Source organism: Peromyscus maniculatus, chromosome 17 (assembly GCF_049852395.1).
Source record: "Peromyscus maniculatus bairdii isolate BWxNUB_F1_BW_parent chromosome 17, HU_Pman_BW_mat_3.1, whole genome shotgun sequence".
NCBI lineage: Eukaryota > Metazoa > Chordata > Mammalia > Rodentia > Cricetidae > Peromyscus > Peromyscus maniculatus.
The window spans coordinates 34,332,224-34,347,334 of NC_134868.1; positions in this window are offsets into that span (position 1 = coordinate 34,332,224).

A 15,111-nucleotide genomic window follows, 5' to 3' on the forward strand; every position below is an offset into this window, starting at 1 on the left:
AATGCCAGAAACTACATTCATATAGTCTCAACAATATGACAGCTTGAATATGAGCAGGACAAGGAGAGCAACAATAAACATGGTAAAGTGAATTAGGGAAAGATCATGAGGTCCAACTGTAGTAGGACAGGCCCATAGGGTTGAGGAAATTGGCTCAGACCACTTGCCAAGGCATGCACATAGCATACTCCTGGAGCCAACCTGGAGTCTGCCTGAGGGCCTAGCAACAGGAGCTGTCAGGGTTCCTGGTCACTATCAGAGTTCCTAGTCACTGTTAGAGTTCCTGATTGTGCCCAGCCAATGAGGGACCCCACACAGACTGGGCACCAGGAGGAGGGTATATAAGGCCTTCCCTGTTATTGAATAAATGAGTTCATTATTTGCCTTCAACGGACTCCCAGTGTCTGTTATGTTGATGCTGTGCCTTCTCACCCCTGCCTCCGAGGAAGCCATTAGAATCCAAGCTGCAGTCCTATCCCTAATACAAAGATCTACGGACATTTGAAGAATGCTGACAGCTGAAGAAATAGTCTTCTCAAAGGAAATACACACAAATTGGTCATTCAGTACCTAAAACATACATACAAGTGACATTATACATACTGAGCAGGTTGTATTTAGGAATACATATGTTCTTTAGGAATACATATGTTCATACAGCAATAATCAATAAAAAAGGGTGCAAATTTAAAAGAGAGTATGGAGGGATTATAGAAGGATGTAGCAGTGGTTCTCACCCTTCCTAATCCTGAGACCCTTTAGTATAGTCCCTCATGTTGTGGTGACTCTGCAACCACAACATTATTTTGTTGCTACTTCATAGCTGTAATTTGGCTACTGTTATGAACTCTAATATAAATATCTATGTTTTCCAATGGTCTTAGCTAAATAACCCCTGTGAAAAGGTCATTTGACCTCTCAAAGTGATCATGACCCATAGGTTGAGAACCACTGGTATGGAGGGAAGAATGAAGTAAATATATTATAATCTCCAAAAAAATAAAAAATAAAAGAAATTCACACTCAATTCATATTCCATAGTTTGTATACCTTTAAATATCATTCAATGGCCAGGAACCAGAGGCCAGATAGCTTAGACTTCTAAGCTAGAGCCAAGCAAAAAGGGCAATGAAATGATTTCTCATTATATTCTGTGTGGTGATGTTCTATTTGTGCTGAAATGTGGTGATACTTTATTTGTGCTTGAATAAATAAAGCTTGCCTGGAGATCAGAGGAAAAAGGCCAGCCATTATAAGCAAACAAAGAAGTCAGGCAGCAGTAACACATGCCCTTAATCCTCTCACTTAGCGGCAGGCAGGATCTCTGTGTGTTCAAGGCCACACTAGGGAACAAAACCAAGCGTGGTGACATACACCTCTAATGCCAGTACCAACCATAGAGGTCTGGAGGTCTGTACAGACAGACAGACAGAAAGTGGCAGAGCTGTGTAGGAAGAGGAAGTGATGTAGCTGGGCTAAGAGAGCCAATGAGAGAACAGAACAGAAAAGGCATATAAATGTGAGTATAGAGGAAAAAGCACTTTTTGGAAGCTGCAGAGTTGGTGAGGTGAGTTTAGCTCATGGTTTGTCCTATTCCTTTGATCCTTCTCTAAGGCTTTCACCCCTATATTTGGATCCATGTTTTTTTATTTATTAAGACAATTTAGAAATTTGTCTACAATTCTGCTGTACTCTTAGATCAGAACCTAGCCCAAATGGCATCAGAGAGGCTTCATCAAGCAGATGTAGCCGGGCGGTGGTGGCGCTCGCCTTTAATCCCAGCACTCGGGAGGCAGAGCCAGGCAGATCTCTGTGAGTTCGAGGCCAGCCTGGGCTACCAAGTGAGTCCCAGGAAAGGCGCAAAGCTACACAGAGAAACCCTGTCTCGAAAACCTAAAAAAAAAAGCAGATGCACCAAACTAAATATTAGGCAGAGCTCAGGGAATCCTGTGGAAGAAGGCTTGTAGGACCCAGAGTGTCAAGGACACCTGAAGAACATGGCCCACAGAATCAACTAAGAAAGGCTCATAAGGGCTCACAGAGACTGAATCAACAATCATAGAGCCTGCATGGGTCTGACCTAGGACTCTGTATATATGCTATGGTTGTTAGTATGGTGTTTTTGTGGGACTCCTAACAGTGAGAGTTGGGGGAGGGGTGTCTCTGACTCTTTTGCCTGCTCTTGGGACCCTTTTCCTCCTACTGGGTTGTCTTGTCCAGACTTGACATGAGGATTGGTGCCTAGTCCTATTGTAATTGTTATGCCGTGTTTGGTTGGTATCCCTGGGAGGCCTCTTCCTTTCCTGAAGGTAAATGGAGTGTGGATCTGAGAGAGAAGGGAGGAGGGGAAAGAGCCTGGGAGGAGTGGAGGGAAGGGAAAGTGCTGGCTGTTGGGAGGTAATATATGAGAGTAGAATAAAAGGGAAAGTATCACCTAGGGCAGCGATGTTACTTTTACGAAGTTCCCGAAGTGTTTGTTTTTTCAAGTGATGTGAGCTTTTTGGACAAGCATTATGTTCACTCAGCAGGTAAAGGCATTTGCCATGGAGCCTGAGAACCAGGGTTGAAATATTATTCCTACATGGTAGGAGAGAAATGACTGCGGAAAGTTATCCTCAGAACTCCACCCTTACCCACACATTGAATAAATATATGCTTTTCTTTCCTTCTTTCCTTCTTTCCTTCTTTCCTTCTTTCTTTCTTTCTTTCTTTCTTTCTTTCTTTCTTTCTTTCTTTCTTTCTTTCTTTCTTTCTTTCTTTCTTTCTTTCTTTCTTTCTTTTTCTTTTTTTAGCATATGGGCTTTTGTTGGACTTGTTTGCTTGTGGTTGGTAGAGATTTTTACTCCCTGGGCACGGCAAAACTAAAAAGTCTCTCAGGAACCCACACGAACTACAAGGGTTCATTTTTTTTTCTTCTTCTGTTATCGATAGGCAAATCTGTTTCTTTCTGTTGATCATGATCTTATTTTAATCTTCTTCATTATTTCTTAGCTAACACATGAGAAGAAATAAATAGTTCAGCCCCTTGGACCACTGTTTTACAGCCCTGCGAAATACCACTTCTTTGAAGATAAAGACGAATCAACCAGAAGATCACAAGGTTGCAGTGAGACAAAATAAAAACTTGTGATTAGATTATCTCCTTTGAAGTGAGACATACTCTTTGCATTTAAATTTTTTGAAAGCTGTTTTAGTTAGCTTTGCCCCATTCTACCTACTATCTAAAAAACGCATTCTTTTAGTATTGCAACTATAATTACATCAGTCATAAAGTCAATGAAGCCTAAGAATTTTTCAACATTCTTTAATTTTGTTTATTTTTCTTTCCTCCCCTCCCTCTCTATTTCCTTCCCTCCCCATCCTCAGTCTAGCCCCACCCCTGTTTCCCCCTCTCCCTTCATGGCATGTCTATTATTTTCCCTTCTCTAGAGTTCCCTGTGGTCCCATTTCTACTTTCATGGTTTCTGTGATTACTTCAGGTGATGTACTCAGATTTCAATATTTGGAGCTAAAATCCATAAATGACATGTTGAAACCTAATAATTATTAGGTGCTATTTGGATTCCTAGAATTTGTATCACTAATTTAGTGTTATATTGAGTTTTTAGCATGTATCAATAATGTAGGTTCTGGGTTTGCACATTTAAAAAACAAATTTCCTGTCAAACACCTTTGTGTATACAGCTCTGTAACGGTAAGTATATTTATGCTTTTTCACATGCAGACTCCAGAACTTTCCAACCATAAGACTTCTGGAAAGTTCTTTCCAAGTGGCCATGGAAGAAAGAAGACCTGTGATTACTCACACGTAAAGAGTCAAATTTTAAACTCTATTTGAGATTTGTGATATGAGGATAATTACAATGTCAAAAATACCTGAGGAAGTTAGAGGCATGTTCCATGTTTCAAGAAAAATCATACACCCCCCTGCCCCCCGCGCGCGCCCATAGTTACAAAAGCTCAAGTAACTTGGATTTCTTTTTGTGCAAAGGAACTAATGATTTTCTAATTTTATGAGTTTCTGACATTTTTATGTGGGTTGTCATAAGGTTGTCAGAGACCTAAATTACTGAACCCAGAAGAAATCCTAATAAAAAAATGACAGATTTGTGAAAGCATAATCATAACGAGTCATTATTTTATATTCATAAATCTACATTCCTATAGAACATGAATTTTTAATTATACATAGACTTTCTCAAAGGAGACTTTAGTGCAGTAGTGGGTACAGAGCTGTCTACAAGAAGGAAGCAATAAATAAATCTATAGAAGTAAATAGAAGAAGCAGCTTATTAATAAGAGAGAGATGATAACCTTCTTGTGGGGAATGAAATCTAAAAGGAAGGGTAGTCATTATCTAAGCCTCAAAGGCATAACAAGATAGGATGATGAACATAATGACTGAAAAAATAAAAGTTCATGTAGCCTGTTTTTGCTTCATTAAGGCCAGGAGTCCAAAACATTAGTTGTTACAAAATTGTAAAGAGCCATAGAAGTCTGTGTTGGCCACATTTAAAGCTTGGGTTTGAGGTGATAGGGTCATAAGAAAAGAGATGACTTTATCTATCTAATTTATCTTATCTTTTTTATTTATATCATTTATATTTTGTTGGTATTGTTTGCTTGGTGTTTGTCTGTTTGTCTGAGAAAGGGCCACCTGGAAGGTGGCTTGCAATTGCCTATGTCACTTAGGTTTAAGTCCTTGATGCTCCTGCCTCTGCCTCCTGCTGGCATTACACACTTGTTGCATCTTGCCAGCTCTACCTTCTATTTTAAATACAACATGTTGTTAGCATTTTTAGTGATTGGCTAGAAGATGAAGACCCACTCAGAGAGGACCATGTAGGCAGCTGTGGCATCACAACAGTTGAAGTAAAGCTAAAACCCAATCAGAAGAAAAGGAACTACCCAGGCCCAGAACCGGGGTTATGGATCTGTCTGCACCAATATCCACCCCATCTATGATCTGCCAGAGCAGGTGAAGGGACCAGTCCTGTAGACCCAAAGCTGAAGGATCTCCACAACACAGAGCAACAGCAGGATAATCAAGAAGAGCTCCAGTGCCCAGCATTGATACCATAGCAGAAACCAGAGGCCTTGAACCAGACCAATGACTCTTTGCAATGAATACTTGCAAGTAAAAATACATAGGCAATGGGGTTTATTGTGTGACTCACTGTATCGCAGTACAGCTTCCATGATGAGATTCCATCCCTCCTTTTTTTTTTCTTTTTTCTTTTGTCTCTTAAATTTTATTGGGGGAAACTGCAAGGCAGAGGGCAGATACACAGGGATGAGAAATGAATGGGCCCAAGATGCATGATGTGAAAGACACAAAGAATAAATAAACAGAAAGTTAAAAAAAGAAGAAAAGGACAAAAAGCAGAGCAGAGATTAAGTACACCTTGGGATAAAAATAGAACGTAATCATTTGACAGGGAAAGTAGGAGGAAGAACATGGGATAATTCCTGGGTTGCTAGGGTCCTTGGATACCGTGAACTGCTGGCTAGCCTGTAGTTTGTAAGGTTATGTAATCACATGGGAGATCAAAAAATGAACTGCATACGCAAATCTCTCAGGGAAATCTCTAGTGTATTCCAAAATTGCCTAGGATAGACAAAGCTCAGTCCTCTTTAGCGTTTCTTTCTGAAAAATATATAAAGAAACACTGAAAAAAATCAATGAAGTCTTGTAAGTTTTGCTTTCAGCAACTGGCTCACTGAGTAAAGATAACAGAGTATAGGAACTGCTGGTTACATGCAAACACCTGCATGTATTGAATTTAATGAAATATGTCATTAGAAAGGGTTAGGGATAGAGGGTTGGGATTAGGGAGTCATTGCCATCATTTACATTGTTTGTGTAAAAAACTAACTTGTTGGAACATTCTATTAAATGTAAAATTAGATGATTCTGCTTGTGAGAAAAGAACAAGTTAAGCCACATTACTCTCCAATAAAACTACACAAGAATTCCTAAATCCTTGCAGGAGCACCCATTTTCCACATATGCTTCCCGAGTACATGGTACCATCAGCTGTCTTGAAGTCTTGCTGACATGACTTCCCTGCCATGATGGAATGTCTCCTTGAACTGTAATCCAAAATAAACCTTACTTTCCTTAATATTATGCCACAGCAACATGAAAAGTGACTAATACACCAATGTAGGAAGATTACCATGAGTTAGAGGCCAGCCTGGGCTACACCAGACAGGCCTGAGCTACAGTATGAGGCTCTGTCTCAACAAAACAAAACAAAATAAAAAATTAAGGAACAATAACCATAAACAACAAACACATGATTTGAAATTACAAAGAAAATTTTCACTTGCTTGACTAAATGAGACCAAGATTTCAGATCAGTATTTATACTTAGGTAATCTAGTTTTACTTAGATCAATTTTTCCTTCATGTTTGAATGAAAGAATCCAGATCCTCTATACATATGCAACTAGAAGTCCAGTGTTCTTCATATAGCTTAAAAGAATCCCATTGTCAATCTGCTTTAATGGGCATATTTTTATTCTTTCCTCTGTACTACCCAGTTTCATAGCCATTGCTTCAATGTTAGAGATTTGTTCATTAAAATCCCATTTTTAGGTACCCAAATCTCCATTTTATCATTGTTATTATTTTAAATAACATTATTATTGTTGTTGTTGTTGTTGTTGTGCATTGGTGTCTGCCTGCATGTCTGTGTGAATTATAGACAATTGTGAGCCTCTATGTGAATGCTGGGAATTGAACCTGGGGCCTCTGGAAGAGGCCATGCTCTTAACTGCTGGGCCACTTCTCAAACCCCCTCAAATCCCTAATAATGTATATGAGTTTCCATGCCAAAATACCATATATCCTGTGACTTAAACAACACAAAAAATTTCACAGGTCTTTAGATAAAGGCTTCTGTGTCTAGGGTCAAAGCCTAGCCAATGTAATATTTGAGGAGCTGTTTCCTTGATTGGCAGATACACTAGCAAGGTTTGTAAAGATGGTGAACTCTCTGATGCTTCAAAATCATACTGGATCAGGGCTCCACCCTTAAAAAACCTCATTTAATTTTCATTCTTTCCTTACTCAGCCACAGCAGTCCATTTGATGGTTAGGGCTCTAACATATACACCTGACAGGGGCACACTGCACTTCCTGGCAAATTCTATGTGTGTTCTTTGTTGAGGATTTGACCGCTTATATACAAATGGTTTCTAAACGGATGAGCAAGACTATTCTTCAGCTCTTGCAAAACAACAAAGCTATTCTTTAGAGCAGATTTCACAGCTGACCGATGAGCAAGTCATATTCAATCACTTTAAAGTTCGTTAGGCTTCTCTTTAAACTCCTTTGATTTCTTCTGATAATGAAAGTCATGTTTGCATAGATTTCCCTATATATTTCTGTCCTCACATTGAAGGCATCTCTGCTTCTAACACTTTTTATTTTCTTCCCTCTGATCTCTCTGTGCTCTCCTTTTCTGGGTTTTCAAAGCCTTAGGTTGAAGCCTGCATGTACTGCCTCTCCTCTTTAAATTTTCCTCAGTGTCCAATTTTAGTCATTGTTAAAAATATTGAAATATAATACACATACAGGAAAGTGCACAAATCTTAAAAGCACATCTCAATGAGCTATGATAAATGAAAAGATCTGTACTGAAATTGGATAAGGACAAACAGAATATGTCAGGTCCCTAGAAGAAACCATGATGGCCTATTTACATTTTTACTTTTGTTTCTCCATTTCAGCACCATCAGTCCAATCAGATTTTAGTTTATTAGCTATTATTATTTTTGTTCAGTGTGTATGTTGTGTATATGTGTATCCCAGGGTATGTGTTCAGGTCAGAGGACAACTTTGTGGACTTGGTTCTCTCTTTCAACTTTTATGTTAGTTCTGAGGATCAAACTCAGGTCTCGAGGGTGGTGCAACAAGAACCATTACTATTACCTGCTGACCCCTGGGAAGCCATTGACCAGATATGAGATGATTCTGTCTTCTCTGTCACAACATACACTTTATTTAGTACCATACAATTCATGGGCATTTGTTTTCAGTTCTTTTGGTCATGTTTTTGTATATCTTGTAGAGTTTTTCTGTGCATATGTTTAGCCTACTGATTGAAAAAGGGAGTGTCCAGATGCCCAAAATCCTTTTTCAAGTCTCTGATGATTAATTACTATTTTGTCTTTTAATAGCATATAGTTATCTCTTTGTTCTATGTGTAAGTTTACTTACCTAATGTGTATTCTTTTGTATCTGGATAGTGAAATGTGTCCTAATTATTGAGTGTAGCATTTGAATTAAATTTGGAAATTGATAGGTAATATTTTATTGTTTATCTATTTATAATAGAAATAGAATATTTATCCTTAAAACTATTGGCAGCTACTTTTAGTTTGAACAGCCTTGCTATGACCATTTTACATGTATTATTGAATATAGATACACGTTGCAGTTCAATCTCCAAATGAGACCATTTAATGAAGTCCTAAGTGAAGTACTAATTGTCTCTCCTAAAAACCTGTGAGTTCCTGAGACTTCATCCCCTTCTTCAGCATTTGTCACTGTCAAATTTTCACTTTCAAAACTCATTTTGATTTTACTTTCTTAACTCTTCTGACTACTCAGGCCGACTAAAGATTTTGTATTATTGGCTATTTTCTCAAAATCCTTCATGAAGCAACTATTCATATATTTTGCTCATATTCTCAGAGATTATCAGTTTTTTAGTGGTCTTAACATATGATGGATAAAAATTTATTTTAAAACCATACACACATTTATCATTTTTCTACTTGCCTAGTGGTTTTTATCTCAGCAGAGTTCTGATTTCATAGTCTCCTTTGTTCTTTTCTTTTCAACTAAACTTCATGCCAATTTGATCTTTTGTAAGAAATCTTTGCATACTTTAAGGTCATGTGGAATTTTCTCCCTGAAATATTTATTGTTTCCTATTTAATATTTATATCTTTACTTCATTTGGCAAAGGATTGTGACATATTGTGGAAGGTAAAACCTCTACAAAGACAGTTGCTTCTTCAAGTACCAGAGTTGCCTTTGCCAGGTGAAAAAGTTGGTAGACTATACACTTCCAGTCTCTTCCATGGCCGTTGCATCCAGCCCTAGGCCACATCCATCCCGTGTGCTGTGGGTCTAGCCCAGGACTTGGTACATGCTTGCCTCATCAAAATAATTTCTCCATTGTCTTCATTACAAGAGTTTTTGCAGTAAAACAGTATAACAGGAATAAAAAAAAGTTATTGAGCAGTTAAGACTGCTTGATTTAGAACTTAACATTTTGATTTGAATGACGGAACGCTAAAACTCTTTCAGACATTTAAATTCAGTCTTTGTATTGAATGGATCAATGGGTGTATTTATAACCTTGAGTACTCTAACCTTTATTCCATGATATCTTATTTATAATGGTCTTCTTCAATTTTTTAATGTAATGTCTATTTTTTTGTTTGGGATGATATGCAAATATTTCATTAGAATTATTCCATAACTATTTATATTTACACATGCTAGTTTTGTTTATGGCAGGTAATAGAAAATATTGGTATTTTTTCTTTTTTATTTATTCTTTTCTCAAATATTATACCTGACAGTGGTTTCTCCTACCTCTTCTCCTTTTAGTCCCTTCCCCACACCTCCCCTCTGCCCCAGATTGGTGTTTCAGTCCCTCCACTGGAAGCCTTGCTGGGTTACAGAAGATGGTTAGTTCAGGATCTGTATCCTCCATTACTAGGGGTCTTTGCCAGGGTCACCCTTTTAGATTCCTGGGAGTTTCCATTGCACTGGGTTTCTAGCTCATCTCTGAGATGCCCCCAGTTCTATTCATCTCTCCCAGTACTCTCTCCCTCCATCTTCCGCCACCAGATCCCCTTTGTTTCCATCCGTACCCACCCCAGTCCACCCACAGTATCTATTCTATTTCCCCTTCCAAGGGAGATCCATTTGCCCTCCTTGAGTCTTCCTTGTTGCTTAGTCTCTCTGAGTCTATGGATTGTAGCGTGATGATCCTTTACAACTATGTTCACTTATAAATGAATTCTTACCATATTTCTTTTTCTAGGTCTGGGTTACCTCACCCAGGATGATCTTTTCTAGGTCCATCCATTTGTCTGCAAATTTCATGATATCATTGTTTTTAACAGATGAGTCCATTGTGTAAATGTACCAGCTCTTCTTTATCCATTCTTTGGTTGAGGGACATCTAGGTTATTTCCAGGTTCTGGCTATTATGAATAAAGCTGCTGTGAAAATAATTGAGCAAGAGTCCTTGTGGTAGGATGGCGTATCCTTTGGGTTTATGTCCAGGAATGGGACAGCTGGATCTTGAGGTAGATCCATCCCCAGTTTTCTGAAAAACTACCATATTGATTCCCAAAGTGGCTGTACAAGTTTGCACTCTCACCAGCAATGGAGGAATGGTCCCATTGCTCTACTGTGTTTTTGATCTTAGCCATTCTGACAGGTGTAAGGTAGAATCTCAGAGTCATTTTGATTCGCATTTCCCTGATGGCCAAGAATGTTGAACATTTCTTTTAAGTGTTTCTTGGCCATTTGAGATTCCTCTGTTGAGAATTCTGTTTAGAACTATACCCCATTTTTAATCGGATGTTTGTTGATGTCTAGCTCTTTGAATTGTTTATGTATTATAGATATTAGCTTTCTGTCAGATGTGGAGTTGGTAGGAATATTTGCCCATTTTACAGGCTGCTGTTTTGTCCTGTTGCTTTTTTCCTGTTTTGCCCTACAGAAACTTTTCAGTTTCATGAGGTCCCATTTATTGTCAATTTTATTTCCTGTGTTATTGTTCAGGAAGTTTGCTCCTGTGCCAATGAGTTCAAGGCTATCCTGCCCTGGATCTTCTATCAGGTTCAGTGTATCTGGTTCTGTGTTGAGGTCTTTGATCTACATGGAACTTTGTGCAGAGTGATAGCTACGGATCTATTTGCATTCTTTTACATGCTACCTCCCATTTAGACTGGCACCATGTGTTGAAGATGCTTTCTTTTTTTTTTGCATTCTATATTTCTGGCTTCTTTATAAAAAATCTACTGTCCACAGTTGTGTGGATTTATGTCTGGGTCTTTGATTTGATTCCATTGATCAACCTGTCTATTTTGGTACCAATACCATGTGGTTTTTATTACTATAGCTCTGTAGTAGAAATTGAAATCAAGGATGGTGATACCTCTGGAAGTTCTTTATAGCACAGGGTTGTTTTAGCTATTGTGGGTTTTTTTGTTTTTCAATATGAAGTTAGAAATTTTTCTTTACAGTTCCGTAAAGAACTGTGTTGGAATCTTGATGAGAATTGCATTGAATCTGTAGATTGCTTTTGATAAGATGGCCATTTCTACTATGTTAATCCTACTGGTTCATGAACATGGGAGTTCTTTCCGTCTTCTGATATCTTCTTCAATTTCTTCCTGCAGAGACTTAAAGGTATTATTATATAGGTATTTCATTTGCTTTGTTAGAGTTACCCCCCAATATGTTTTATATTATTTGTGCTATTGTGAAGGGTGGTATTTGCTTTATTTCTGTCTCACCTCTTTGTCATTTTTATGTAGGAGGGCTACTGATTTTATTTTGAGTTAATCTTGTATCAAGCCACTTTGCTGAAGCTGTCTATCAGCTGTAGGAGTTGCCTAGTAGATTTTTTGAAGTTGCTTATATATATTATCATATCATCTGCAAACAGAGATACTTTGACTTCTTTGTTTTCAATTTGAATCCCCATGATTTCCTTTATTTGTATTATTGCTTTAGCTAGAACTTTGAGTACTATATTGAATATATATGGAGAATGTGGACAGCCTTGTCTCGTTCCTATTTTTAGTGGAGTTTCTTTGAGTTGCTCTCCATTTAATTTGATGTTGGCTATAGGTTTGTTGTAAATTACCTTCATTATGTTTAGGTATGTCCATGATCTCTCAAAGATCTTTATTTTGATGGAGTGTTGGATCTTGTTAAAGGCTTTTTCAGCATCTATTGAGACGATTTGTAGGAGCCCATTTTCAGGTTTCTTAGTGGCTTTACCCAGCAGGTCTGCATAGGGAGTATGATTGGACAACAGGTCTGAGTGCAGGTGTCTGAGACGGTCTGCACTTGGCTGTGATGGGAGGAAGTCTTTTGCTCCACCCCTTGGCATTTCTATAAATACTGTAGGGCAGAGACAGTTGAGCCCCATTGAAATAGGTTCCAGGTCCTCCCAAGACTATCCTGTATTTTCTATCTTTATCTCTCCCGCTCTGTTCCTTCTAACTAATATTTCCTGCTGCTCCTACTTAAGAGCACTCTGGGGAAATGTGGAAGTGATGTGTAGCACCCTCCACATTATTATGTGGTTTTATTATTTTCTTTCAGTTTGTTCATATGGTGGAATACATTGACAGATTTTCCTATGTTGAACCATCCCTGCATCTCTGGGATGAAGCCTACCTGATCATGGTGGATAATCTTTTTGATGTCTTCTTGGTTTCAGCTTGTAAATATTTTATTGAGTATTTTTGCATCAACATTCTTATGGAATACTGATCTGTAATTCATTTTCTTTGCTGAATCTTTGTGTGGTCTGGGTGTCAGGGTGACTGTGTCCTCATAAAATGAATTTGATAATCTCCCTTCTGTTTCTACTTTGTGGAATAATTTGAAGAGTACTGGATTTAGCTCTTCTTTGTAAGTCTGGTAGAATTCTGCACTAAAAGTCTGGCCCTGAGTTCCCCCTCCCCCTTTGGGAGGGTTTTATGACTTCTTCTATATCATTAGGGGATTATAGGTCTATTTAAATTGTTGATCTGATTTGATTTAACTTTGGTAAATGATATCTATCAGAAATCTTCATTTCTTTTAGAATTTCCAATTTTGTGGAATATAGGTTTTTGAAGTGTGACCTAATGATTCTCTGGATTTCCTTAGTGTCTGTTGTTATGTCCTCCTTCTTGTTCCTGATTTTGTTAACTTATATATTCTCTCTCTGTGTCTTTTAGGTAGTTTTGGATAAGAGTTTGTTTATCTTGTTAACTTTTCTAGAAAAAAACAACTCTTTGTTTCATTGATTCTTTGGATTGTTATCTTTGTTTCTAGTTTATTGATTTCAGCCCTCAGTTTGACTATTTCCTGCTGGGTGTGTTTGCTTCTTTTTTTGTTCTAGAGCTTTTAGTTGTGTTGTTAAGTTGCTAGTATGAGATCTCACCAGTTTCTTTATGAAGGCACCCAGTGTTATAAAATTTCTCTTAGCACTGCTTCCGTTGTGTCCCTTAAATTTGGATATGTTGCACAATTATTTTTGTTGAATTTTAGGAAATCTTTAATTTTTTTTTCCTCATTTCTTCCTTGACCTAGTAATCATTCTGTAGAGAGTTGTTCTGTTTCCATGAGTTTAAAGGCTTTCTATTGTTAAAATCCAACTTATTCTGTGGTAGTCTGATAGGAGGTAGAGGGTTATTTTAATTTTCTTTTATCTCTTGAGACTTGCTTTGTGGCTGAGTATGTGGTCAATTTTGGAGAAGGTTCTATGAGGTGCTGGGGAGAAGATGTATCCTTTTGTGTTTGGATGAAATGTCTTTTAGATATCTGTTATCTGCACTTAGTTTATAACTTCTATTAGCTCCTGTATTTCTCTAATTAGTTTTTGTCTAGATGACCTGTCCATTGGGCGAGAGTGTGGTATTGAAGTCTGCCACTATCAATGCATGAGGATCAATGTATCATTTAAGCATTAGTAATATTTCCTTTACAGATATGGGTATCTTTAGGGCATAGATGTTAAGAATTGACAAGTCATGGTTGATTTGCCTTTGATGGGTATTAACCATCCTTTTCTGTCTCTTTTGATTAACTTTGGTTTGAAGTCTATTTTGTTACATGTTAGAATAGCCACACCAGCTTGATTCTTAGGCTAATTTGCTTGGAAAATCTTTTTCTAACCCTTTACTCTGAGATAATGTCTGTCTTTGATGTTGAGGTGTGTTTATTGTTTGAAGGAAAAGGATGGGTCCTGATTTGCATCCATTCTGTTAGTCTGTGTCTTTTTTATTGGAGAATTGAGTCCATCGATATTAAGAGATATCAATGATTAATGATTAATTCCTGTTGTTATGGTGTTGTTGGGTGTGTGTGTGTGTGTGTGTGTGTGTGTGTGTGTGTGTGTGTGTGTATGTGTTTTTCCATTCTTAGGGTTTTGCTGGTATGAGTTTTTTTTATTACCTGTATATTCATGAGTGTAGTTAAGCTCCTTGGGTTAGGGTTTTCCTTTTAGTATGTTCTGTAGGGCTGGGTTTGTGGATAGATATTATTTAAATTTGACTTTATCTTGGAAAATCTTGTTTTTTTATCTATGGTAATTCATCATTTTGCTGGGTATAGTAATCTGGACTGGCATCTGTGGTCTCTTAGAATCTGCAGGACATCTGTGTAGGCCCTTTTGGCTTTTAGAGTCTCTGCTGAGAGGTCAGATGTAATTCTAATAGATCTACCTTTATATGTTACTCAGCCTTTCTCCTTTGCAGTTTTTATAATTCTTTCTTTGTTTTATGTGTTTAGTATTTTGATTATTATGTGGTGATTTGTCTTTCTTTTCTGGCCCAATCTATTTGGTGTTCTCTAAGCTTCTTGTACCTTTATAGGTATGTCCTTCTTTAGGTTAAGACATTTTTCTTCCATGATTTTGTTAAAAATATTTTCTGAGGCTTTGAGCTCAGAATCATTGCCTTCTTCTGTTCCTATTACTCTTAGGTTTCGTCTTTTTATGGTGTCCTAGATTTCCTGCACGTTTTGTGTCAGAGATTTTTTTTTTCTTTTTAGATTTAACATTTTCTTTGACCTCTGTGTTTATTTCTTCTGTCATATCTTCAATGCCTGAAAGTCTCTTTTCCATCTCTTGTATTCTGTTGGTGATTCTTGCATCTGTAGTTCCTGTTAGCTTACCTAGATTTTCCATTTCCAGAATTCCTTCAGTTTGTGTTTCATTTATTGCTTCTATTTCCATTTTCAGGTCTTGAACAGTTTTGTTTCCTTCAACTGTTCCCCCCTCCCCCGTCTTTCTTTAAGGGACTTATTCATTTCCTCCAATTTTTTTTTTGTTTGTCTTTTCCTCAATTTCT